This window comes from Caretta caretta, chromosome 1 (assembly GCF_965140235.1).
Source record: "Caretta caretta isolate rCarCar2 chromosome 1, rCarCar1.hap1, whole genome shotgun sequence".
Taxonomy (NCBI): domain Eukaryota; kingdom Metazoa; phylum Chordata; order Testudines; family Cheloniidae; genus Caretta; species Caretta caretta.
The window spans coordinates 342461332-342485977 of NC_134206.1; the positions used below are offsets into that span (position 1 = coordinate 342461332).

The 24646-nt window shown below is 44.3% G+C and overlaps 1 long non-coding RNA gene across 1 annotated transcript in view; it reads right to left on the reverse strand.

The window, feature by feature from the left end:
- LOC142070950 (uncharacterized) overlaps positions 1-24646 on the reverse strand; it is a 99941-nt gene that overhangs the window by 4695 nt on the left and 70600 nt on the right. The window contains exon 2 of the long non-coding RNA XR_012666885.1: positions 12445-12602. This is a non-coding gene — a long non-coding RNA (uncharacterized LOC142070950). The remainder of the gene's footprint in view (positions 1-12444; positions 12603-24646) is intronic.

The following is a 24646-nucleotide window of genomic DNA, read 5'->3' on the forward strand; positions in this document are numbered from 1 at the left end:
GTCTAATAGGGGAAGGGAAGGGGTGGAGTTGGGGCGGGGACTTTGGGGAAGGTTCAGGAATGGGGGCGGGAGGGGTGTGGGGCAGGGGTGGAGTTAGGGCGGGGCCAGAGGCAGAGCGGGCGTCGAGCACCCACCCTCACCATTAGAAGTCAGCGCCTATGGTCCCATTAAAGGATAGATCTCCTCGGCAGCTGGGTGAGTACCTCTCAGTGCAGGTAGGCAGGCAGGCACTTGCTCTGCTTGAGCTGGGGCATTAAAAATAGTAGCAGAGGCAAGCCACCCATGTGCAAACCTGCTCAACTCAGGTAGTGCCCAACTTGGGCACATACTCAGGTAGTTAGCCCAAGCTGCCATCCTGCCACCTGCGCAGCCGTGACTCATGCTGCTATTTTTACCATGCTAGCTCGACCAGAGCTAGCACATGTCTGTCTACCCACACTAGGAAGCACCCTCCCATCTACTGTGTAGACAACTCAAGATCAATGGGACTACTCACATTTGTGAAGCTACCTGTGTGTGTCAGACTTTGTAGGATTGGGGCCTTGGCCATCAGGTTCCCTGAGCATTGCCCATGAACAGATTGTGATTTTCTGCAATCTGTTCTTTGTGCAAGATTATTTACCAAAGACTATCTGCTAATAATTTTTGGTCTCCAGCGGGTGGCTGAGAGTACTTGATATATTGTTTTGACTGGACATGTAGGTCCCATAGCATGATTGTGTTTCCTGACTGGATGAATGTGACTCTTAGAGCAACTAAATTCAGTGTGACGACTAACTTCTGGAACTGCACATTCCAAATGGGACTCCAGCCAGTGTTCTGCAGTGTTGCCGTTTCCACAAGCATTCCTGCCAGGAAATTCATATACTAGAATATTTATGGAAAGCAAATGTGAAGGGGACATGCACAGTCAAAATGATTTTTTTAAAAAAACAGTAATTTGAATAACAATACACAGAACATTTTTGCAGTAGTCACCCAAAGTTAGTGCCTGTTATTTCCAGAAACCTATCATCTGCTTAGTTATGTGACAGGCTGAGTGTCCTCAATTCACACTGATATCAATTACAGTTGGGGGCTCTCATCACTGTATGGGATGTGGCCCAAAACAAGGAACTTTGCCTGATGCGGTGCCCTGGAAAATGCAAATCAAAACTCTGATTTGAGGCCTCACCTAATCTAAACACAGGTAAGAGACTCAGAAGCTATGCTTGGATTCTGAAAGGCTGGGTCTATTTGCATACAATTGGTCTGATCCCATTCACAGTGCAGTCAAGAACAACAGTGATCTAAATGGAAGCATGATCAAGCCTTTTGAGATGAGGGGAGGGCCATTTCCCTCTGTTTTACCCGTGCTGACATGTATGCTAGTAACATTCATCCATAGATTTATAGATTTCAAGGTCAGAAAGGACCATTGCGATCATTTCATCTGACCTCCTGTATAAACACAGGTCATAGAACTTCCCCCAAAATATTCCTAAAGCATGGTCTTTTTTTAAAAAAAATCTAAACTTGATTTAAAAATTGCCCATGATGGAGAACCCACCATGACCCTTGGTAAATTGTCCCAATGGTTAATTAGCCTCACTGTTAAACATTTATACTTTATTTCCAGTCTGAATTCGTCTAGCTTCAACATCCAGCCCTTGAATCGTGTTATATTTCCAGGTAAATGCCATATGTGAAACATAATCCCAGGATATGCTTCTGAATAGCCCAATTCCTCTTGCCTATTCATGACAGGTATTACACTTACTGTAAAGTTTCCTTGGTGAGTCATTTAGAAATGTGCAATGCTTCATCTTGTACCACAAGCAATGGCGAAAATCAGCAGAGTTCCTTGAAGTTTGCATCTATTCATTGGCTCAGTTCTTGTGTATTTATTAATTCGTTTCCTTTTGATTATTCTAACAGAAAACTCCGTGAATTTGGGATTTTAAGGTTAAAAATAATGAACCCAAACTCCTGTAAATGCAGTGAGGTGTCACGTCTTTCCCGGCTTTCCAGGCAACATTCAACATATTTCTGTGAATGCTGCAGGTTGTCACAGTTAACATTCAGTTCCTGGGTGTTCCCTGGGGTAGCAATTTGTACAGGAAAACATTAGATTCTCAATCAGATAATAGAATTAGCATTTAAGATAAACTTCCTTTTCTTTGGAAAGATAAACCCTCATTATTTAAAATGTGTTTCGTCCTCTAGTTCAGTGGTTCTCAAACTAGGGCCACCGCTTGTTCAGGGAAAGCCCCTGGCGGGCAGGGCCAGTTTGTTAACCTGTCACATCCACAGGTTTGGCCGATCGCAGCTCCCACTGGCCACGATTCACCGCTCCAGGCCAATGGGGGCTGCGGGAAGCCGCGCGGGCCGAGGGACGTGCTGGCCACCCTTCCTGCAGCCCCCATTGGCCTGGAGTGGTGAACCGTGGCCATTGGGAGCCGCGATCGGCCAAACCTGTGGATGCAGCAGGTAAACAAACCAGCCCAGGCCCACCCGCCAGGGGCTTTCCCTGAACAATCGGCAGCCCTAGTTTGAGAACCACTGTTCTAGTTCCTTCATCAGAGATGCTACTACAAGCTACCTGCCAATAGCAATTAAAGCTTAGTTTGCAGGGAAAGAGGGTTTAATTGCCAAGACACTATTTATAGGAAGTTTCCCAGGAGGATTACAGAACTGCAAGAATGCAGATTAAGCAAAATGAGGGCAGTGGGGAATGTGATGCACTTTGGCTAAACAGTTCTGTAAAGCTGGATGGGGTAGTTACTGTAGCAATGCTGATGCCAGCCTACCTGTGCATCTTCTTCTGCCATCTCTGATGCTTCAGACATTGAACAGCACGACAAGATGTCCTTAGCAATTTAACAGTGGCATGTCTTCCCTCCCTAGGTATTTATCTACCACCCCCCAATCACCACAGCAATTGAGCAACAGACACTCATTAATGCATTTGCTCTCACAACAGCCCTGTGTGATAGGGAAGTACTATTAGCTCCATTTTTCAGATAGGGAATAGAGTCACTGAGGGGCTGATCCAAAGCCAACTGATGTCATCGAGACTCCTTACTGAGCTCAACAGGCTTTCCATCATGCCCAGAGTGACTAAAGAACATGTGTAGGGAGCACACGGGAAGATTATAGCAAAGCTGGGCACTAAACCCTGATGTCCTGAGTCCCAGTCCAGTGCCTTAACCTGGGCACTGGGCAAAAGCAATGGCAGCACTATCGGGAGATGCCCAATTCACCTTCCTCCCTTGCTTCCATCTCTGTGCCTCTTTTGGCACCACCCTTTATATATAACCTGTGACAAAGTTCCTCCTCTGCCTTGGTGGTTCCTATGCTTTTTCTGGCGGATTTTGCTCACCTCAGAGGTTCATGGCAGCCCTCAGTTTGGCCCCTTCTGCTAGAGGCTCAAGCCTGCTGTTCACTCAGCTAACCTCATCACTGGCTAGCATGGGGGAAATGGAGAACAATCTCCGCAGTCTCTGTTGTCCCACCTAGTGGGTCGGGGACAGACCAGATCCCTTTCCAAATTAGACCTTCCCTTCTGGTGTTGCTCACAGACCAAGTCATCTCTTCCTGTCTCTGATCAGGCGTTGGGAGGATAGGGGGAACCCGGGCCCGCCCTCTACACCGGGTTCCAGCCCAGGACCCTGTGGATAGCAGCTGTCTACGTCTACTGAATCAGCTGCATGACAGCTACAACTCCCTGGGCTCCTTCCCCATGGCCTCCCCCCAGCACCTTCTTTATCCTCACCACAGGATCTTCCTCCTGAAGCCTGATCACGCTTGTACTCCTCAGTTCTCCAGCAGCACACCTTCTCACTTCCTGCTCCTTGCACACCCTCCACTATCTGATGGGAGGTCCTTTTTAAATCCGGTGTCCTGATTAGTCTGCCTGCCATAACTGATTCTAGTAAATTCTTAATTGACTCTAGGTGTCTTAATTAGCTTGCCTGTCTTAATTGGTTCTAGCAGGTTCCTGATTGCTCTAGGGCAGCCCCTGCTCTGGTCACTCAGGGAACAGAAAACTATTCATCCAGTGGTCAGTATATCTGCCTTCTACCAGACTCCTGTACCCCACTGGTTTGGGTCTGTCACAAACCCTTACCTTGTCCAATCCCAATTTACCAAACCAACATCCTCTCCTCATTCAAATCCCTCTTAAAGACTTCCTTCTTTCATGTTTCTCCTCAGAAACTCGTCATTAGATAAACAAAAAGCAATTTTGGCTTATTTCCTGGTGGCAGAGTTTTCCCAGGGTGCAGCCTGAATGGTGGGACCACTGAGCCCTCTGTCCAACCAACTTGGGCTTCCTCTCATAGTGTAATGCTGTTGCTAAGACACAAACCTCTGTCAGATACTGTACTTACACAGACATCCACAGGCATGAGTTACATGGATGCTTCTCCCTGTCACTCATGAACTGACAATAGAGAGGCTCCAGCCAATTCCCCCCAGCTCCCTAGCCTTGCACCCCAGAACTGTACCATCCTGCCCTGGTCAGAAGCCTGACCAGTAAATATTTATAATCCAGTCCGCCCTTCCCTCATTGTGGAGAAGTCATGCACCAGTTTTTGTTCTGAGCTGAGGTTTCCCAAGCATTTCAAGCAAAATACACTGTTTTAGGTAAAATATAAAACAGATTTATTAACTACAGAAAGATAGATTTTAAGGGATTATAAGCAGTAGGCATAAAGGACAGAGATGGTTACCAATATGCAAAAGAATAAATGGACACAAATCTGACATCAGGAATCATAATATTCAAAAAAAAGTAGGAGAACACTTCAGTCCCCCTGGTCACTCAATAACAAACCTAAAAGTGGCAATTCTTCAACAAAAAATCTTCAAAAACAAACTCCAATGTGAAACTGCAGAACTGGAATTAATTAGCAAACTGGACACCATCAGATTAGGCCTGAATAAAGACTGGGAGTGGTTGGGTCATTACAAAATCTAAACCTAATTTCCCCAATACTAATTTCCCCCTACTGTTACTCACACCTTCTTGTCAACTGCCAGAAATGGGCCACTCTTATTACCACTTCAAAAGTTATTTTCCCTCTCTTGATAACCTGATTTCAATTGAATTGTCTCATTAGACTGACCTCACACTTGGTAAGGCAATTCACATCTTTTCATGTATTTATACCTGCTCCTGTATTTTCCAGTCCATGCATCTGATGAAATGGGTTCTAGCCCACAAAAGCTTACACCCAAATAAATTTGTTAGTCTCTAAGATGCCACAAGGACTCCTCATTGTTTTTGCACCATCTAAGTTCTATTAACTAAACAGGATTTGAATCAAGCAGTGTCTCACCCTGATAGATAGTACAAGCAGGTTACATATCTTCAATACACAGGCTGGAATTCTCCTCCCACCTGGGACCACCTTCTCCCTACCAGTCTTTGTCCTCCAAATGTGTTTCCAGACATTGAGTTGTGGGGGGAGTGAGGTCAAGTGATGATGTCACTTCCCCTCTTTTATAGTTTCTTCCAGCTTCCTGGAAAAACCCTTGACTTGGGTCAAGCAGTCTACACCGCCTCTGTGCTATCTCTGAGAAGTCTCCATTGTATACAGTTTCTAAGATAGTCCTTGGGAGTTTGGATTCCATTGAATGGGCAATCAGCATGTCTGGCTCCTCCATTGTTGTACCTGAAAGGCTGGTTGTGGGTGTTCTCACAATATGTTTCCGTAACACACACATAGCAAAACTTCATAACTTCCCATTCAATGATAGTCCATACAATCCAACAAGATATTAATGTTCAGCACATCAAGACTTTAAAAATGATACCTCACAAGGCATACTTTGTACAAAACGTCATAATTATATGACAGTGGTGAATATGGGGGTTCCAGGGTGCTGTTTTGAGGCACAGAATGCCACATCCCTCTTCTGCACTTCTCTCTGTGCCTCTTGTCTTCTCCACTTCTGTCTTATAGCTTGTAAACTGTTTGAGGCAGGGATTGTGTTCATTATGACTGTGTTCACTCACACAGCACCAAGCACATTATGAATTATTACTATTAGCTATTCCTAGGACTGCTAACCCCAAGCTTTCAAAAATCATAAGTCATGTCTGAAAATATCATGAGATTTAAAACAAAAAATTGGGGAGCGGGGTTTCATTCTATTTGTTTTCTGGTTTTGCACGCCTAGTGTGCATGCATGTCACATTTTCAAGCATTTCTCTTCCTGGCTGGAAACTTACTTTTTAAAAAAGTCTGATGCAATCACCTGATTCCAGGAGCTGGGGTTTTAGGAAATCATTCCAAATGTAGGGAGAGTCACTATAAATTGTGAGAGTTGGCAACAGTGTGTATCTGGAAGGAATGGCTCTTACTCACAGCATTTATGCACATTTGTAAACTGTTGCTCAGACTGAGTTACTGGATGGAAGGGAATCAATTTACCCCAATGTGGTCACTTTACCCGGAAGCCCCTATATTGCAGGGGGCTGGGAGGATAAAAATCCATGCTCCAATACTACTGTGAAAAGGGACCTGTAATTACCTAGATACAGAGATAGATAGCAGCTGTTCTCAGGAGCATGTTCTAAGAAGAGTTTGGGGAGAGGGATAGCTCAGTGGTTTGATCATTGGCCTGCTAAACCCAGGATTGTGAGCTCAATCCTTGAGGGGGCCATTGAGGGATCTGGGGCAAAAATTGGGGAGTGGTCCTGCTTTGAGCAGGGGATTAGACAAGATGACCTCCTGAGGTCCCTTCCATGATATTCTACAATTCCAAGAGTAATTACCCCTGTATTTCTCTATCCCTCTCTGGAAGACCAGGAGAACATGACTCACTGCGCTCATAAAAAGGGGTTAGAATTAAACATTTGTGCTTGAGAGGAAAGTCTCCCCTCAGATTCAGTCTTACATTGTTTAGCATCTAATCAGACAAAACATTTCATTTGCTATCTTGTAAAAACAGGACTTATTCTCAGTTTCTAATATCAAAGTATTTTTTTCTTCTAAGTTTTTCCTCCAATAGGACCTGATGTTAATCCCATTGAAGTCAATGTAAAGACTCTCATTGACTTCAATGGGCTTTCATTCAGGCTCTTACAGGGATAAGTCCAAAGCAAAACCTCAGATCTGAGTAACTCTGAGCTTTGGGACATCTGGATTCAGCTCTGAACATTGTGGCTTGGACTCATCTCTGTTAGGAATGATTCAGCCATTCCCATCCCTGTGACAGGATCTTTGTTCTTTGCTGGACAAGGAACAGGTTGGCAATGCACAACGGAACCACACTGAACCTTGTTCTTTGTTTGTATGGTACCATAGAGAGGTTGTCACAGTTTGCTGGCCCTTTAAGTTGGAGTCCAAGTACAGCTCTCTACATGGTCCCTCCAACAGCTACTCAGCTTTTTTCTTAAACCCTTTTTCACTGAATATACCCACAATTTGTTGCTACACAGAAACAGGAAACACCAACAACCCATTTCCTTCCGATCTCACTGTATACTGAGGAAAAGGAGTTTAAATACAGCGGCTCTCTCCCCAGCAATTCCTTGCCAGTCTCCAGCATCTTGGTCTTCCGGGACTACATGTCCCAGAATCCCTCTGTCCTGTGTGGAAACCAAGACTAGGGTAAAGATAAATCTGGACCGGACCTTTAAAGGTCCAGCATGCCATGTGACAGAGAACTATAGGATTATCCATAAAAGTACCTTCTAGTAGAACTCTTTTCTCTAACCAGCCCTTCATTCGTGTCAACACACAGTAAATCTAACGCAAGTTTCCCCAAAATGGCCCTCCATTTGTTCTGAAACGTAGTTCCAATGAAACACTATCTCTCACACACATGCTCTCCGTTTTAAAGTTCCCCCTTGAAAGACCAACTTCACTTCTCAAGTGTTGGACCAAAAAATAACAGCAACTGCTTATGGCTGTCTGATGAGCATCAAGAACAAGCTGCAGTGTGAAGCAGGGAGCATTTTCAGAACAGTATGAACTATGCTGTGTGCTGGGCATATTCTTGCCAAATATTATCCTGTCTCATTAAACTAAGAGAAGAGGAGAACTTTTTTTTAAGCAAACTGATTATTTTTAAGGCTGGTAAATCTATGCTAGCCAGTTATTGGTGCCATGTTCAGAAGCTCAGACAGAGCTAAATTATGCCTCAGATTAATGTATTGAGCAGTTCAGAGGTTAGACAAACAGCTGTTTCTCAAGCAGGCACACTACAAAGCTTAACTGTTCATTGGAAGGGCAGTAATGGCCTAGCTGAAATCCCAGTGGGCTAACTTTTATTTGTTTCTGATTGGGAGATATCTAAAGCTGACTCCATGCTACTGATGACCTCTATTGCAGGGGCAGAAGGTTGAACCTCTGGAGCCAGTGTGATTTTACCAGTCTCTGGGAAAAAAAATACAACAAATCTGCAGTGGCTCAGAGATAATCTGCAAAATGTTGCACTTTAGATCTTCAGAAATAAAGCTTTAAATATACTGGAAAAAATGTGCTGGGCTAGGGAAAAACATCGCTTGAAAGATTTTGCAAAACTGCTGGTTCATTAATAGCAGCCATTCTGCAAATGTGGTCAAATATGACATGGATTTTGTATCAGGCATATGCAAAATGTCAGATTACTGGATGAACAGATGAGCACATGAACAGAGCAGACTAAGTATTCAATTATTCGCTCTCGCTGTAAATATTCCATCAAAGCACTTAGATTCTGATTCAGGGAACCATCTGTCTTCAGGACAGTGCTTAAGCATTTACTTTCCTTGAAGTGACTGGGTCTTAAGCATGTGTTTAATAGGTTGAAATGGGGCATCATTTAGGGTGTTGGTGGCAAAAATCCCGTTAGCTTCCTTCCATCTTTATCCTGCAGGCCTGCATTCCTGGTGCACCCTAAACATCCAGTGATGGCAATGGAGTTTTGTGTGCTCAAAGAATGCAGGCTTAGACACTCCGAATGGAAATTCTGAAGTGGATCTGCAACTATACTACTGTGAACTGTGATCTTGTGAGCCCTTGATTTGATGAAAGGTGACCCGTTTCAAATTCCAGAAGACTCATTGGCTGAAGGAAGTGAGACTCTATGCTCAACTTCATGGAAATTCTCCGTTTGTCTGGTACACTCAATTTCATGCAATTTTTTTACTTTATCTGTGAGTAATGCAATAACTTTTGAATGCCACATCTGATCAATTCCAAAATTCACAGGAATATTCTGGGCATCAGTGGGAAGAATCCTACTGATTTTGGTGAAAATTAAGACACTAGGAAAAACTTGATTCACAGGAAAATCAGGTCCACAGTCAGCCTAGTGCTGCAGGCAGAGGAAATTTTCTGGGACCCCTTACATGGCTGCCTACACTTATGAGGGGAAACAGCTTAACTTGCTGTGTGGGGAGATTGCCTGTAGCCTGGAATCAAACAGAAATGAGAGCACCTTAGAGAGAGGTTTTTAAGGGGGAAAGTGGGGACTTGGGGGAACAGGGTGTGGAGGAGAGAAAGTGGGGACTTGGAAGAGGAAGGAAAGAAGAATAGGGAAAGGGGTGAAGCAGCAGGAACTAGAAATATGGGGCAACAGTGACTAGGGAAGCAGGGACTCAGAACATTTCATGAACTGTTTTCTGGGTAATAACGTGAAAGGACTCCATCCTCGTAAAATGAATCTGGCTCTTTATAAAAAGCACTCTTTATGGAGGAGCTGCCCCTACAGCTAGCATCCTAGTCATGTGCACACAGACTGACTTTGTGGTGCCTCCTCCAAACCCTTCCCTCCTGCAATCTATGCTCCTCCCTCCAAGTTCCTTGCAGATTTTTACACCCGGGGGAGGGGACATGAACCTGGAGAGGTGGGCAGGGAGTAAATGGCGGTGATGAGGAAAGCAGGGTCCAAGAGGGGAGGAAGTGGAGTTGAGGATGGGGAGCAAAGGAGGGACTAAGGCCATGGCTACACTACAGAGCTTACAGTGGTGCCGCTGCACCCATGCAGCTCTGCCCTATAGCTCTGCTAGTGCAGACGCTCTAAGCCAATGGGAGAGAGCTCTCTCGTCAGTATAATTAATCCACCCTCAACGAGCGGCAGTAGCTATGTTAGTGGGAGAAGCTCTCCCACTGATATGGAGCTGTCCACGCTAATGCTCAGGTTGGTGTAACTTACGTTGCTCAGGGGGATGGCTCATTCACATCCCTGAGCGACATAACTTATACCAACTTAAATTGTAGTGTGTGCATAGTCTAAGAGGGCTGAATATTGTGCATATGGAGGAAGCAGGGACCTGGGGGGGGGGGGGGGGGAGAAGCTGACACCAGGGGTCATGGGGCAGTGGTGTTGTGGAGGGAAGCAGGAACCCAGAGCGTAGGGGAGTGGAGATGGGGAAGGGAAAGCAGGGACGCAGAGGGGAGGAGAATGGGGGAGGGGCAGTTGCTGAATATAACAAGCCCTGTGTTTATCAGCTGAACCTCCACATATCTTGACTCTGGAAGGAGAAGGGCCTGGGGATGTGCAGTGGGGTCAGGTGAGGCTATTTCCAGTCAGGGCTTTGGGGAAATAAAGAGGGTTCTATTAGGGGTGGGGCATGAACTTCTGGAGTCAGGTGGGGAGGCCGGTTATCACATAACTGGAGATTAAAAGGACAAAGCTACCCTGAGTGCAGAGACTGGAGGTGTCTCCAACCATAGGCGCCAACTTCTTCTGGCGCCGGTGGGTACTCAACCCCCTCCTGCCCCTGGTCCTGCCTCAACTCCACCCCTGCCCCGCCCCCTCCTGCCCGCATTCCAACCCCTTCCCCAAAGTCCCTGCCCCAACTCCGTCCCCTCCCTGCCTCTATTCGACTTCTTCCCCAAATCCCCCCCCAGCCCCACCTCCTCCCCTGAGCATGCCACGTTCCCGCTCCTCCCCGCTCCCTCCCTGAGCTTGCTACAGCTGTTGGGTTGTGGCAAGCTCTGGGAGGGAGGGAGGAGCGGAGACGCGGCACGCTGGGAGGTGGTGGAGGTGAGGCGGGGTGCGGGGGCTGGGGTGCTTGGCTGCCGGTGGGTGCAGGGCACCCACTAATTTTTCCCCATGGGTGCTCCAGCCCCGGAGCACCCTCGGAGTTGGTGCCTATGTCTCCAAGGCCCCCATGACTCTATCTCTGCCCCTCCTCCTTGCCCACGTTACCCCCTCCGCCACTCCTTTCACATACACTCCCCTATTATTGTTGCAGGCAGATGAATCTCATTGGCACCCTCCATTGCTGCCTGTAAGTCCTTTATTCTGTGTTTGTACAGTGCCTAGCACAATGGGGTCTTGGTCCATGACCAGGGCTCGTAGGTGCTACAATAATACAAATAAATGATAATAATATACATAGCAGCAGCAGCTTAATATGCTGCTCTGTCACTGGGTGCAGAGCTCGGCCTAAAAAAGCAGCAACCCTCTGTTCATGAAAAAGAACTGCTTTTGCCCAAGCATGCCTAGGATGCAAACATTGCTAGGTCTATCTTTGTTCATCAGGAAGAAATGTAGTGGTAGCCCAGTGACTCAGACTATATTGTGTAGCATACTTTTAAAAAAGAGGAAGGAAGGCTTAATCTAACTCAAATGTTAGGCCCTAATTCAGCAAGATAATTAAGCACATACCTATCTTTAAGCCTTTAAGCCCTTGACTTCAACGGAACCACTCGTATGCTTAACATTAGGCCCGTGCTTAAGCACCTTGCGGAATGGGTGCTTCAGTCACCTTAAGTGATCTTTATAGAGGTTTATGATCTCGAGACAAACTAACAGAGTTTATTGGCCTCCTAAAGGTGTCAATAATCAGTCTTCTCAGGTCCTCACTCATAGTTCACTGCTCTTTCAGACAGCCACCATCTTCACTTCTCAAGCCTGCCGACATCCTTTAGTTCACTGCTCATTTGGAATGCAGTAGCCCAGGAGTGCTAGCCAGTGAGCATATCGTACACATGTTAACAGGCTGATGGACATGACGGTGTTACAGTGATGCAAACAGCTGGGGGATCTATAATGTGTAGTAGGTTCAGGTAGGAAGTACCCAACCTGCTGCGGGCATGCTGGCAGTGCAGCACATAAACAACACAAAGATAAAAACCATCTCTGCCCTGGAGAGCTTACTGGCCCATCTTGTAATCGGATGCACGGCAGTAAACTCCATAGCAGCGTTACAAAGACATCTAAAAGGGGCTTCAGATAGCCACATGAGTCTGCTGGCATGGATCAGAATGCAGCCTTGTGGCTTAAAGAAAGACACAACACAAGACAGGACATATTGGGAAATCCAAGGGGAATAACAGGTTAATAATTCTCCTTTTGTGAGCATCATGGAAGAAGTGAGACATTAAGAAGGATAGACTCAAATTGCAACCGTCTTTCTTTTGCTTTACTTTTATAACGATAACATCTGTGACCAAATTATAGCAATAGCAGGTGGCATTAGATTGAAAAAAGGCATGAAATAAACAAAGCTTCACTTACCATCTAATCTGCTCAGAGTATCAAGAGGAAGAATAGTCCTGTGAGTAAGGCACTAGGCTGGATTCTAAAGCTGTGGTGGGTCGAATCTTGGCTTTGCTGTAGACTTCCTGTGTGACCTTGGGCAAGTTGTTTAATCGGCCTGTGCCTCAGTTCCCCATCTGTAAAATGGGGGATCATAATATTTGTCTGTTTAGATGGTAAATTCAGTGGGACAGAGATTCTCTTCAGTATGTGCAGGTACAATGCCTAGCACAATGGCACCCGAATTGTAATGGAGTGCTACTGCAATACAAGCAAATAATAAAAAGCCTGGTTAATTGTGCATTCCTTTCCATTTTGTGGGGGTGACAGGTATTGCAACTGTATGCAGTATCTGCAGGGTAACATATTGTATTAAGCTTATGTTATCACTGGGGACCAGGGACTGGATGTATGACTGTGTTCTACTCCATGAAGAAAGCTTACCATAGCTCCTTCAGGAACTAAAAACAGTGGGGCGTGATTAGCGTGAATCACTCATGTCATAAACACCTCCAGAGTGTTAACACCCCCAGGGAAGGTTCATATATAGAGAAAGTAAAGCACAAGCACTGGCCTTTAGGCATATAGGCTTGCTGGGGATACCACAGTGTAAGACAGAGAGCTGGGCAGCCTTAAAACCCCCAGTCAGAAGGGAGAGAGATGTGGGTCTCCACCCAAGAAAGATGATGGCTAGGAGACGGAAACCCTAAGTGGGTGCTCTCAAGATACATGGAAGGGGAATAGAGATACAGTTACTCGGAAACTGCGACAGTGGGCTCTTGAGGCAGTTTTAGAACATAGAAAATACCCAGGTGATTATTTTTTAGGTTCAACAAAATCAAATTCACTTCCAGTTGAAACCAGGCTGGGCAAGCTGCAGCCTGGAGTGCTATTTTTATGGTCAATTTACTAACCTCAACAAATAGAAGTTTAAAATGGAAAGGCTGGGGAAAGAAGATGATTTTCATCAGAAAGCCTTGTTGCTATTAGTAACATTGTAATCACCAGAGTGGATCAGACCTGAGGTCCATCCAGTCCTGTATCCTGTCTCTGGCAGTGACCAGTAGCAGCTGCTTCCAAGGAAGGAGTAAGAACCCCTGCAGTAGCAGAAGCGAGGTAATCTGTCTCCCACATGGATCTCATCCTGGTCTCTAATGGTCAGAGATTAGCTTAAACACAGAGACATGAGGTTTTATCTCTCTCCGAAAATGTATGTTGCCATTAACTGTTAAAAACCTGGATATTTTTATGATCCATATAAATGTCTGATCCTTTTTTGAATCTTGCTGAAATTCTTGGCCTGATCATTTCTCAGAAGTTGATGCGTTTGAGCCCGTATCTCCACTCTGTTACACCAGTTTTACACCAATGCATCTCCACTGTCATCAGCTGAGACGCACACAGGTATAAAACTGGTGTAGCGGAGCAGAGAATCAGTCCTGAGGCGTCTAATCCACGCTACACATGCCACACGCATTAGGAAATTTATACTGTGCCCTTAGGAATCAATGGCAAAGTTCCCGTTGACTCACTGGTTTAGGATCAAGACCAACAGGGACTGTCATCTCCTGTACACCACTGAGATGGTTGCAACCTACCCACTGGAGCCGTTCATTTTTCAAGACTCCATCCCTACATTTACAGAGCATTTATCTTGGAGCTGCATGAGTTGCTGAAAGCTGTCACCACCTCCTGGAGTTTCTGAAGGTTAAAATGTCAGCACTTGACAGGTTTTGCACAGTAATAAAAACAAAGTACTTTGTGCTTTGTCTTCCCCTGAATAGCTAGATGCCGCTGCACTGGTTATTTCATGTTTGTCTTATCCCTAGCTCAGATTTCCTGAATACTCACCAATGCAGAAAATAATGACAAACTCAGACCCTCAGCTGGTGTAGACTGGTGTAGCTCAGTGGTTTTAAATTGAGTTATGCCATTTGACACCAGCGGATAATCTGGCCCAGGTTATTAAGAGTACTTTGTACTTTTCATCCAGGGATTCCTAATCATTTTACAAACATCCATCAATTAAGCTTCCCAAAGCTGCTGGGAGGTAGTGTAGGTGAGCAAAATTATTGACACTTTACAGCCGGTAAACTGAGGTGCAGTGCAGTAAAGTGAGTCGCCCAAGGGTCAAGCAGCAGTTCAATAGCAGACAGACCCGCCAAGAGTGAAATCCTGGCTCCGTCAAAGGCATTGGGAGTTTTGCCATTGACGTCCATGGAGTCAGGATTTCATCTCAGGAGTTCTGACTTCTATTCCCTTGGTCTGAGGTTTAGACCACACTCCATCTTCCTATGGTATTTGACCCTTCTCTTTAGGGCCCAGCCTAATGTGGCTGTGGGGGGGAGCTAGCCCACAATGGTCCACACCCACTTGCCCTGCTGCATTGGCATTTCCTGTCTTTCCACTGGAGTGAAGCCTCTTTGAGCAGGTGGGTGGGAGAGGAGGCAGAGAGGGATTGATGATAGAATTGGTTCTGCCTCTCTCCATGCACTAATGCAATGGCCAGCAAAGGAGTTTCACTTGATAAAGTGGGGACGCAAATTACATTCCCTTGGGAGCATAAGCCGAGCAGGGAAGGCTTTTTACAAGAAGAAACATTCTAAATATTTCTGTGGATGAACATTTTGTGTAGTCTGGGAAATGTATTATTAGAGTAGGTTACAGTTTATTTATTTTATTGTATTTATTTTTCTTCCATGGATAATCCTGAGGACTCCATGGTGGTTACAATCGACTTGGTCATGTCACCAGTGTTTTGACTGTCTCTGGGCAAAAAACATTCTTATAGCCATCGAGACTGGCAAAAAATCGCATTCCTGCAGGCTCATGAAAAAAGCAGAACATTTCTCATCTCCACCTCAATATTTAAAACAAAACAAAACAACAGAAGGCAGTTTTGCTTCATTGTTAGAAAAGGGTCATTTCTGGATTCCCTTTGGAGGGAAAAACCAGGGCAATTTGTCTACAAAAAAGAGTGAATTTCTACTTGGGAGCAAACCCATGCCAATTCTCGATTTTTCCGTGAGGATGCTGTGTTGCCATCTTCCTCAGGAAAGGCTCTTCTTGTTGTGGGAATGGTAACATTGCATCCCCATTCATAAACCCTGGTGTGAATATTATTTATCCCCTCTCCTTCCTTACCAGCGGTGATGCTTACCTCTGGCTGGATGAGGCCTTTGCAACACTTATGTCCCCCTATCTTTAGGGGTTAAGAATGATTTAACTAGTACCTAGGCCTTGTGCTGGCCCTCTTCACAATAGTGAATTTCACCCTGATTGGTACCTTCTTAAAGTGAAATCACAGTACAAAAATCACTGAGGTCCAAATTCTGGCTAGGGTCGGGGAAACTATTGTAAGCAGTTTCTAAATGGACTCATACACAGTATAGGTTACAAAAGTTATGTTAATATGGGCTCATATTCAACTTCTAAGCAGCCACACAAGCACCTCTCTACATATTATTCTCCTCAAGGTCAGGAATAATCTGCTTTCAGGACTGTAAAGTGGCTGCCGGGTTATCTGGCACATGTGTATAAACTAGCAGGCTGTGATCCTGGCCTATCCTCCATCCTGGAATGCCTCTCCTTGGCTTTCTTCACAGAAGGCTTGAATAATAGTCTTTGCATGGGTTCTGGGGAGAGTAGCACTAAGGATGGACAGTGGACCTCACAGTCGTGCAACACCCTGTAGTCTTTCTAGTGGATGCCTGTCAGAATTTGGTCTTAAAGTGAAAGTTCATCATGATGGTTGATATCCAAAGTTATATTTGCATATTGCAGTGCATTGAAACAAGGAGGGGAATGGGGTCCATCTACTTGACTACTTATTACAAAGGAGGGCTATATCATAAGTCTCCATTTTACAGATGGGGAAACTGAGGCACAGAGCGATGAAGTGACTTGCCCAAGGTCACCCAGCAGATTAGTAGCAGAGCCATGAATACAATCCAGATCTTCTAAGTCCCTGTTCATTGCTCCTTCTTTTAGGTCATACTGCTTCTAAAGCACAATGTACTGTACTCTGGAGTCCAGATACAACTGAAATCATTGGGGTTTTAGAAAGAAAGAAAGAAAAGTTGCTTTTAGGATTCTGCATATAGGGAAAATCCCAATGCATAGACATTTCCTGAGCTGTTTACCATAAACCTGATCTATTTACTCAAAATATTGAACCGAATCAGACAGTTTTGTAGGCTGCCTCTCATCATCAATCAAACTCACCTTTTCCTCTCTAAATGTTTTGTCTCATAAAAGAATGTGTCCAATGCAGTTTTTTCTCCCCTTTGCCTCAAGCAAAACAGTACATTTGCCTGTCAAAGGTGATGATTTTTAGCTTTCTTTCTTATGGAATGAAAAAGGACTCACAGGTTTCCAAGGAAATCAGCTAGAGCTATTCATTGCTTGAGATGCCTTTCTTGGTAGCCCCAAACCACTTGGTGTCTGGAAAACGTCTTCCTGTAGTTGGGTGATCATTATGAGACGTTGCAAATAAAAGTGTAAAATAAAAGGTGGAAAGATACATTGATAAATAATGACCAGATTCTGATACCTTTGCACACACTGATTAGTATCTTACTCTGTGTGTAGTCCTATTGAGTCCAATGGGAGTAGTGACAGAAGAACGTATTATCCCATCACAAGTAAGAGTATCAAACCCTGTCTCTAAGGATATCAGCTGACTAATGTAATTAACTCAGAATGTGGGCCAGAGGTTAAAATGTGAGAGCCACTAAAACAGTGCATCAGTGTCTAGGAGTTAATACAGGATTAATAAAAATAACAACACTTAGCTCTGACATAGTGCTTTCATCTGTCAGTTTCAAAGCTGGTGAGGATCATTAACCCATTTTAAAGATGGGGAAACTGAGCATAGAGCAGTGACACAACTTGCCCCAGGTCACGTCACCCAGTAGGTTGGTGATAGAGCTGGGAATAGAACCCACATTTCCTGACTCACATCCTGTGCTTGATCCACTAGGCAACACTGCCTCCATAGAAATACATGAACACTTTTTTACTCTCTTATTTCCTCTTGATTTTGCATTGCTGCATTGTTACATCAAGTCAGGTGCATGAGACATAGAGTAAGGCAATGTAAAGTAACATATACAGGACAGCAAGCCATAGCTTGGTAGGAAATTATTCAGCTTGGATGAATGCTGGGAATCGAGCTTTGCTAGAAAAACTCTAGAGCATCTCTTAGAACAATACCAAAGATTCACCAGTTTGACAGGAGGTTTCTAGATAGAATAAACTTGCTCTTCAAGTCCAATGGTCTGGGGACAAGTTCTTCCATATTGGATCATAATGTCTTCAGTTTCCATGGGACCTGGCTGAGCATAGCCAGTTGCCTTGGTGTACTTCCATTCACCTCTTCTGAGAGATCGTACAGGGTTTGTGCCTGGGTAAATGGAGTCTCCCCTTTCCCCATTGACTTCCTCAGCTGTGGAGTCCCATTCCATGTATATGTGAAGTCACTGGAGGAAACTGTGCTGAACTTCAACTTCATGAGTATGTGTACGGTACTCAGTTCTGTCTCCTCCTTCTCAGTACACTCTGGCAGCCCTGTTTTTCCTGCCCTACCAATGTCTGGTGAAAACAGGGACCAGTGTGAAAGCCAGCTGGCTGATGCTCAAATCTGGATAAGACTGAAGTGATACTGGTTGGCAAGGGGAAGTATTTTGAAGAATTGGCAAAGACAATCACCTCTCTCTCTCAATCGAGAGTGCTTGCCCATCTGTCGTCAATGTAGTTTATCGTGGCAGAATGTTTCTAGGTTCCCAGAAAGCAACAAGGGCCGTCTTTGGCCAGCCAGGATATTCCACCCTTTCTTCCTGGATCCAGACTGCACTGGGATTATCCAGGGTTATTCAGGCCTAGGCTTCTGAAATGTTAGGTCCAACCTTGAAGAGCACTTGGAAGCTCTCAGTGGTGCAAACTGAAGCTTCATGAAGGGAAGGTTAGTTAAAGCATATCAGACCTATGCTTGATACTCTGCACTGGCTGCAGATTCACTTTCAAGTGAGATTTGAGCACTAGTTACTCTCTTTAATGTCCTAAGTGATCTGAGCCCAAGTTACCTCACAGACCTGCTCATCCACTACACCTCATCATGACAACTACACTCAGAAGACACCCTCCAGGTAAACCACCCCTGTGGTGAAGTACACACAAGTCAGTGCAAGGGCTTTGTTGGGTGGCTGGCCCTGCCCTCTAGAATCTGATCCTACCAAAAGTATGCCTGAACTGAAGCCAAGTTATATTACAATATAGGGAAATGACTCAATTCTTCCTTCAATGAGGTGCCAATGTCTCCTAGTTGAATCCCACCTAGGGTCACCAGATGTCCCAATTTTATAGGGACAGTCCTGATTTTGGGGTCTTTTTCTTATATAAACTCCTATTACCCCATGCCCCCTGTCCAGGTTTTTTCACATTTGCTGTCTGGTCACCCTAATCCCACCACCTCCTTATACTCTTTATATTTAATAATGCAAGTCTGAGGGGGAAAACAGTTCAGGGGAGTTGGCAGTTTTTCAAAGAGACATCATTAAGAGGACAAGAGCAAACTATCCCACTGTGTAGGAAAGATAGGAAGATATGTCAAGAGACCACCCTGGCTTAACCAGGAGATCTTCAATGATCTGAAACTCAAAAAAGAGTCCTACAAAAAGTGGAAACTAGGTCAAATAACACAAGCATGTAGGGACAAAATTAGAAAGGCCAAGGCACAAAACAAGCTAGCTAGAGATGTAAAGGGTAACAAGAAAACATTCTGCAAATACGTTAGAAGCAAGAGGAAGACCAAGGACAGGGTACACCCATTACTAAATGAGGTGGGAAAAGCAATAACTGAAAAGATGGAAATGGCAGTGCTAAATGGTTTTTTTGTTTCGGTTTTCACCGAAAAGGTTAGTAGCAACTGGACGACGAATATAGTGAATTGCCAGTGAAAATTAGGTAGGATCAGAGGCTAAAATAGGGAAAGAAAAAGTTAAAACTTACTTAGACAAGTTAGATGTCTTCAAGTCACTGATGAGATACATCCTAGAATACTCAAAGAGCTGACTGAGGAGATATCTGAGCCATTCGAGATTATCTTTGAAAAGTCATGGAACCCGGGGGAGATTCCAGAGGACTGGAAGAGGGCAAATATAGTGTTCATCTATAAAAAGGGAAATAAGGACAACCTGGGAAATTACAGACCAGTCAGCTTAAGTTCAGTACCTGGAAAGATAATGGAACAAATAATTAAGCAATCAATTTGCAGACACCTACAAGATAGTAAGGTGATAAATAACAATCAGCATGGATTTGTAAAGAACAAATCATTTCAAACCAACCTAATAGCTTTCTTTGACAGGATAACAAACCTTGTGGATGGGGGGAAGCAGTAGACGTGGTATATCTTAATTTTAGTAAGGCTTTTTATACTGTCTTGCATGACCTTCTCATAAACAAACTAGGGAAATACCATCTAGATGGATTTCAGAGGAACAGCCGTGTTAGTCTGTATTCGCAAAAAGAAAAGGAGTACTTGTGGCACCTTAGAGACTAACCAATTTATTTGAGCATGAGCTTTCGTGAGCTACAGCTCACTTCATCAGATGTGAAAAGCTCATGCTCAAATAAATTGGTTAGTCTCTAAGGTGCCACAAGTACATCTAGATGGAGCTATTATAAGGTGAGTGTATAACTGGTTGGAAAACCATTCCCAGAGAGTACTTATCAGTGGTTCACAATTAAGCTGGAAAGGCATATCAAGTGGGAGCCTGCAAGTCTGGGTCTGGTTCTGTTCAATAGCTTCGTCAATGATTTAGATAATGGCATAGAGAGCGCACTTATAAAGTTTGTGGATGATACCAAGCTGAGAGGGGTTGCAAGTGCTTTGGAGGATAGGATTAAAACTCAGAATGATCTGGACAAATTAGAGGCATGGTCTGAAGTAAAAAGGATGAAATTCAATAAAGACAAATGCAAAGTACTCCACTTAGGAAGGAACAATCAGTTACACACATACAAAATGGGAAATGACTGCCTAGGAAGGAGTACTGCGGAAAGGGATCTGGAGGTCATAGTGAATCACAAGCTAAATATGAATGAACAGTTTAACACCTGCTGAAAAGGAACCATCATTTTGGGATGTCATTAGCAGGAGTGTTGTAACCAAGACATGAGAAGTAATTCTTCTGCTCCAGTCTGCACTGATTAGGCCTCAACTAGAGTATTGTGTCCAATTCTGGGTGCCACATTTCAGGAAAGATGTGGACAAACTGGAGAAAGTCCAGAGAAGAGCAACAAAAATGACTAAAGGTCTAGAAAACATGCCCTATGAGGGAAGATTTAAAAAAATTGGGTTTGTTTAGTCTGGAGAAGAGAAGACTGAGGGGAACAATGATAACAGCTTTCAAGTACATAAAACTTGTTACAAGGAGGAGGGAGAAAAATTGTTCTCCTTAACCTCTGAGGATAGGACAAGAAGCAATTGATTTAAATTGCAGCAAGGGAGGTTTAGGTTGGACATTAGGAAAAAATTCCTAACTGTCAGGGTGGCTAAGCTCTGGAATAAATTGCCTAGGGAGGTCGTGGAATCTCCATCATTGTAGATTTTTAAGAGCAGATTAGACAAACACCTGTCAGGGATGGTCTAGATAATACTTAATCCTGCCTTGAGTGCAGGGGACTGGACTAGATGAACTCTCAAGGTTCCTTCTAGTCCTACGATTCTATGATAATCCCTCTCCTACATTGGAAATTACGTTAACAGCCTTTGAATACGTTTTTATTTGCTATCACAACCCCCTTGTGGAGACTGAAAATGGGCATCTATATCTGTGCGCCTGGCTGTTGGGATTCCACCCAAGTATGAAGGCTGCAAGCCCCTTCACGCTACCACAGCAGTCTCCTGTTGTATAAGGCAGGAGAAAGCCCAGTCACACATTAAGAAGCCATTGCGCCCTTTGGAATGCTGAGTGGAGCTGGTTTAAGAAAACCCAGCTTGCTCTGTACTGATTGAATTGGGCCTCTCTGTTCTAAGCCTCCGGATACAATGTTTGATTTACTGACTGCTCCAAACTCCTCTAGCATCCCAAGGGAAGTGTTGAAAACCTCATTTCAAAGGACATTTAAAATTAGACTGGACTGAACACTGGTATGTGTACAATGGGGGGCGATCCTGCATTGACAAGGGCACAATGCCCCAAGAGGTTTTTTGTACCTCTAGTTTCCATGACTCACAGTTAGCTGTTCAAATTCAGGATAGGCTGGCAGTGATCAAAAGCCTTTTCAACCTAATCAGTGGTTTATAACTTGGGGGTCTTAATCCAGGTCCCATTGCATGGCAGGGATCCAGGAACTGAAAATCAATATCCCTCTCAACAGAGAGGCTAATGCCTTGAAGGTGAAGTCAGGAGTTTGGATTCGATGGAATGCTAAAATTTTATTGGGAATAAGGTGCAGCTCAAGAGTTGGAAAAAGAAAGAAAGAAAGAAAGAAAGAAAGAAAGAAAGAAAGAAAGAAAGAAAGAAAGAAAGAGGCTGAGAAACTGGTCTTTTAGCCAATCAACTAGTAACAGTTGCAGCTGAATTACCTTATTTTAGGGTCTATGGTCTACCAGAGTCAGGATAGCAAGTAAAAGAAAGTTGAAAGAAGGACCAGAGGAAGGCTGGGAACAAATATTCAGCACAGACTGTCTGAGTAACTCACAACATAGTGGTGATTTGAGCTGACAAAATGTTATTGGAGGGGTCACTCTCTTCAACACTGTTTGCTTTGGGAAGTCAGGGAGAGATTTATTATGGCTGAAAGCCTTTACAGCTGTCAGATATAAGTGCTAGTTAAAAGGAAAGAAAATAGTAGCATGAATTAACAATGGGGGCTTGGTTTTTGACTATAGGCAAGAGCAGAGGGTTTTGTCTGACAGAGTGTATCATCTAAATCTTGCTTGGAAAGGTACTGCTTTTAGATTGACTTGCACACTCGAAACATAGGCTTCTTTTTCATTTACTGTGACTTTTTGTTAAAATGTTTATCAATGGTAAATAAATAATATTACTTTCAAACGGAAGGATCCCAGAATTCTTCCCAAACTACAACCCAATTCAGCACAGCATCCCTATTCAGCAAAGCACTTAAAGTACTTAAAGTACAACAAAGTACTTTAGTCCCACTGACTTGAATGGGATTTAAGCCCAGGTGTAAATGTATTGCTGAACTGGGGCCTATAAATGTCATACTCAGTCCCATGAAAATGCAGCCACCTCTAATGTGACACTCCATATTGGTGATGGGAAGTGACATTTTGCACAAGGACAAACCCCTGCTCTTCTGAAGAGTGAATGCCCTGGGGTCTTTTGCAGCATACAGAGGAGACAGGACTTTGGTCTTATCCAAAAGAACCACACGCAATGGGACCTAATTTATCTGTCTTGGAAGAACGACAAGATGAGTTAACTGTCCTGAGATTTCAGAGTAACAGCCGTGTTAGTCTGTATTCGCAAAAAGAAAAGGAGTACTTGTGGCACCTTAGAGACTAACCAATTTATTTGAGCATGAGCTTTCGTGAGCTACAGCTCACTTCATCGGATGCATACTGTGGAAACTGCAGCAGACTTTATATATACACAGAGAATATGAAACAATACCTCCTCCCACCCCACAGTATGCCAACATTTTTATGGCTGATTTAGAACAACGCTTCCTCAGCTCTCGTCCCCTAAAGCCCCTACTCTACTTGCGCTATATTGATGACATCTTCATCATCTGGACCCATGGAAAAGAAGCCCTTGAGGAATTCCACCATGATTTCAACAATTTCCATCCCACCACCAACCTCAGCCTGGTCCAGTCCACACAAGAGATCCACTTCCTGGACATTACAGTGCTAATAAACAATGGTCACATAAACACCACCCTATACCGGAAACCTACTGACCGCTATTCCTACCTGCATGCCTCCAGCTTTCACCCTGACCACACCACACGATCCATCGTCTACAGCCAAGCTCTGCGATACAACCGCATTTGCTCCAACCCCTCAGACAGAGACAAACACCTACAAGATCTCTGTCAAGCATTCTTACAACTACAATACCCACCTGCAGAAGTAAAGAAACAGATTGATAGAGCCAGAAGAGTTCCCAGAAGTTACCTACTACAGGACAGGCCTAACAAAGAAAATAACAGAACGCCACTAGCGGTCACCTTCAGCCCCCAACTAAAACCCCTCCAACGCATTATTAAGGATCTACAACCTATCCTAAAGGATGACCCAACACTCTCACAAGTCTTGGGAGACAGGCCAGTCCTTGCCTACAGACAGCCCCGCAACCTGAAGCAAATACTCACCAACAACCACATACCACACAACAGAACCACTAACCCAGGAACTTATCCTTGCAACAAAGCCCGTTGCCAATTGTGCCCACATATCTATTCAGGGGACACCATCACAGGGCCTAATAACATCAGCCACACTATCAGAGGCTCGTTCACCTGCACATCCACCAATGTGATATATGCCATCATGTGCCAGCAATGCCCCTCTGCCATGTACATTGGTCAAACTGGACAGTCTCTACGTAAAAGAATAAATGGACACAAATCAGATGTCAAGAATTATAACATTCATAAACCAGTCGGAGAACACTTCAATCTCTCTGGTCACGCAATCACAGACATGAAGGTCGCTATCTTAAAACAAAAAAACTTCAAATCCAGACTCCAGCGAGAAACTGCTGAATTGGAATTCATTTGCAAATTGGATACTATTAATTTAGGCTTAAATAGAGACTGGGAGTGGCTAAGTCATTATGCAAGGTAGCCTGTTTCCTCTTGTTTTTTCCTACCCCCCCCCCAGATGTTCTGGTTTAACTTGGATTTAAACTTGGAGAGTGGTCAGTTTGGATGAGCTATTACCAGCAGGAGAGTGAGTTTGTGTGTGTATGGGGGTGGGGGGGATGTGAGAAAACCTGGATTTGTGCAGGAAATAGCCCGACTTGATTATGTAAAGAGTTGTCACTTTGGATGGGCTAGCACCAGCAGGAGACTGAATTTGTGTGGGGGGGTGGAGGGTGAGAAAACCTGGATTTGTGCTGGAAATGGCCCACCTGATGATCACTTTAGATAAGCTATTACCAGCAGGACAGTGGGGTGGGAGGAGGTATTGTTTCATATTCTC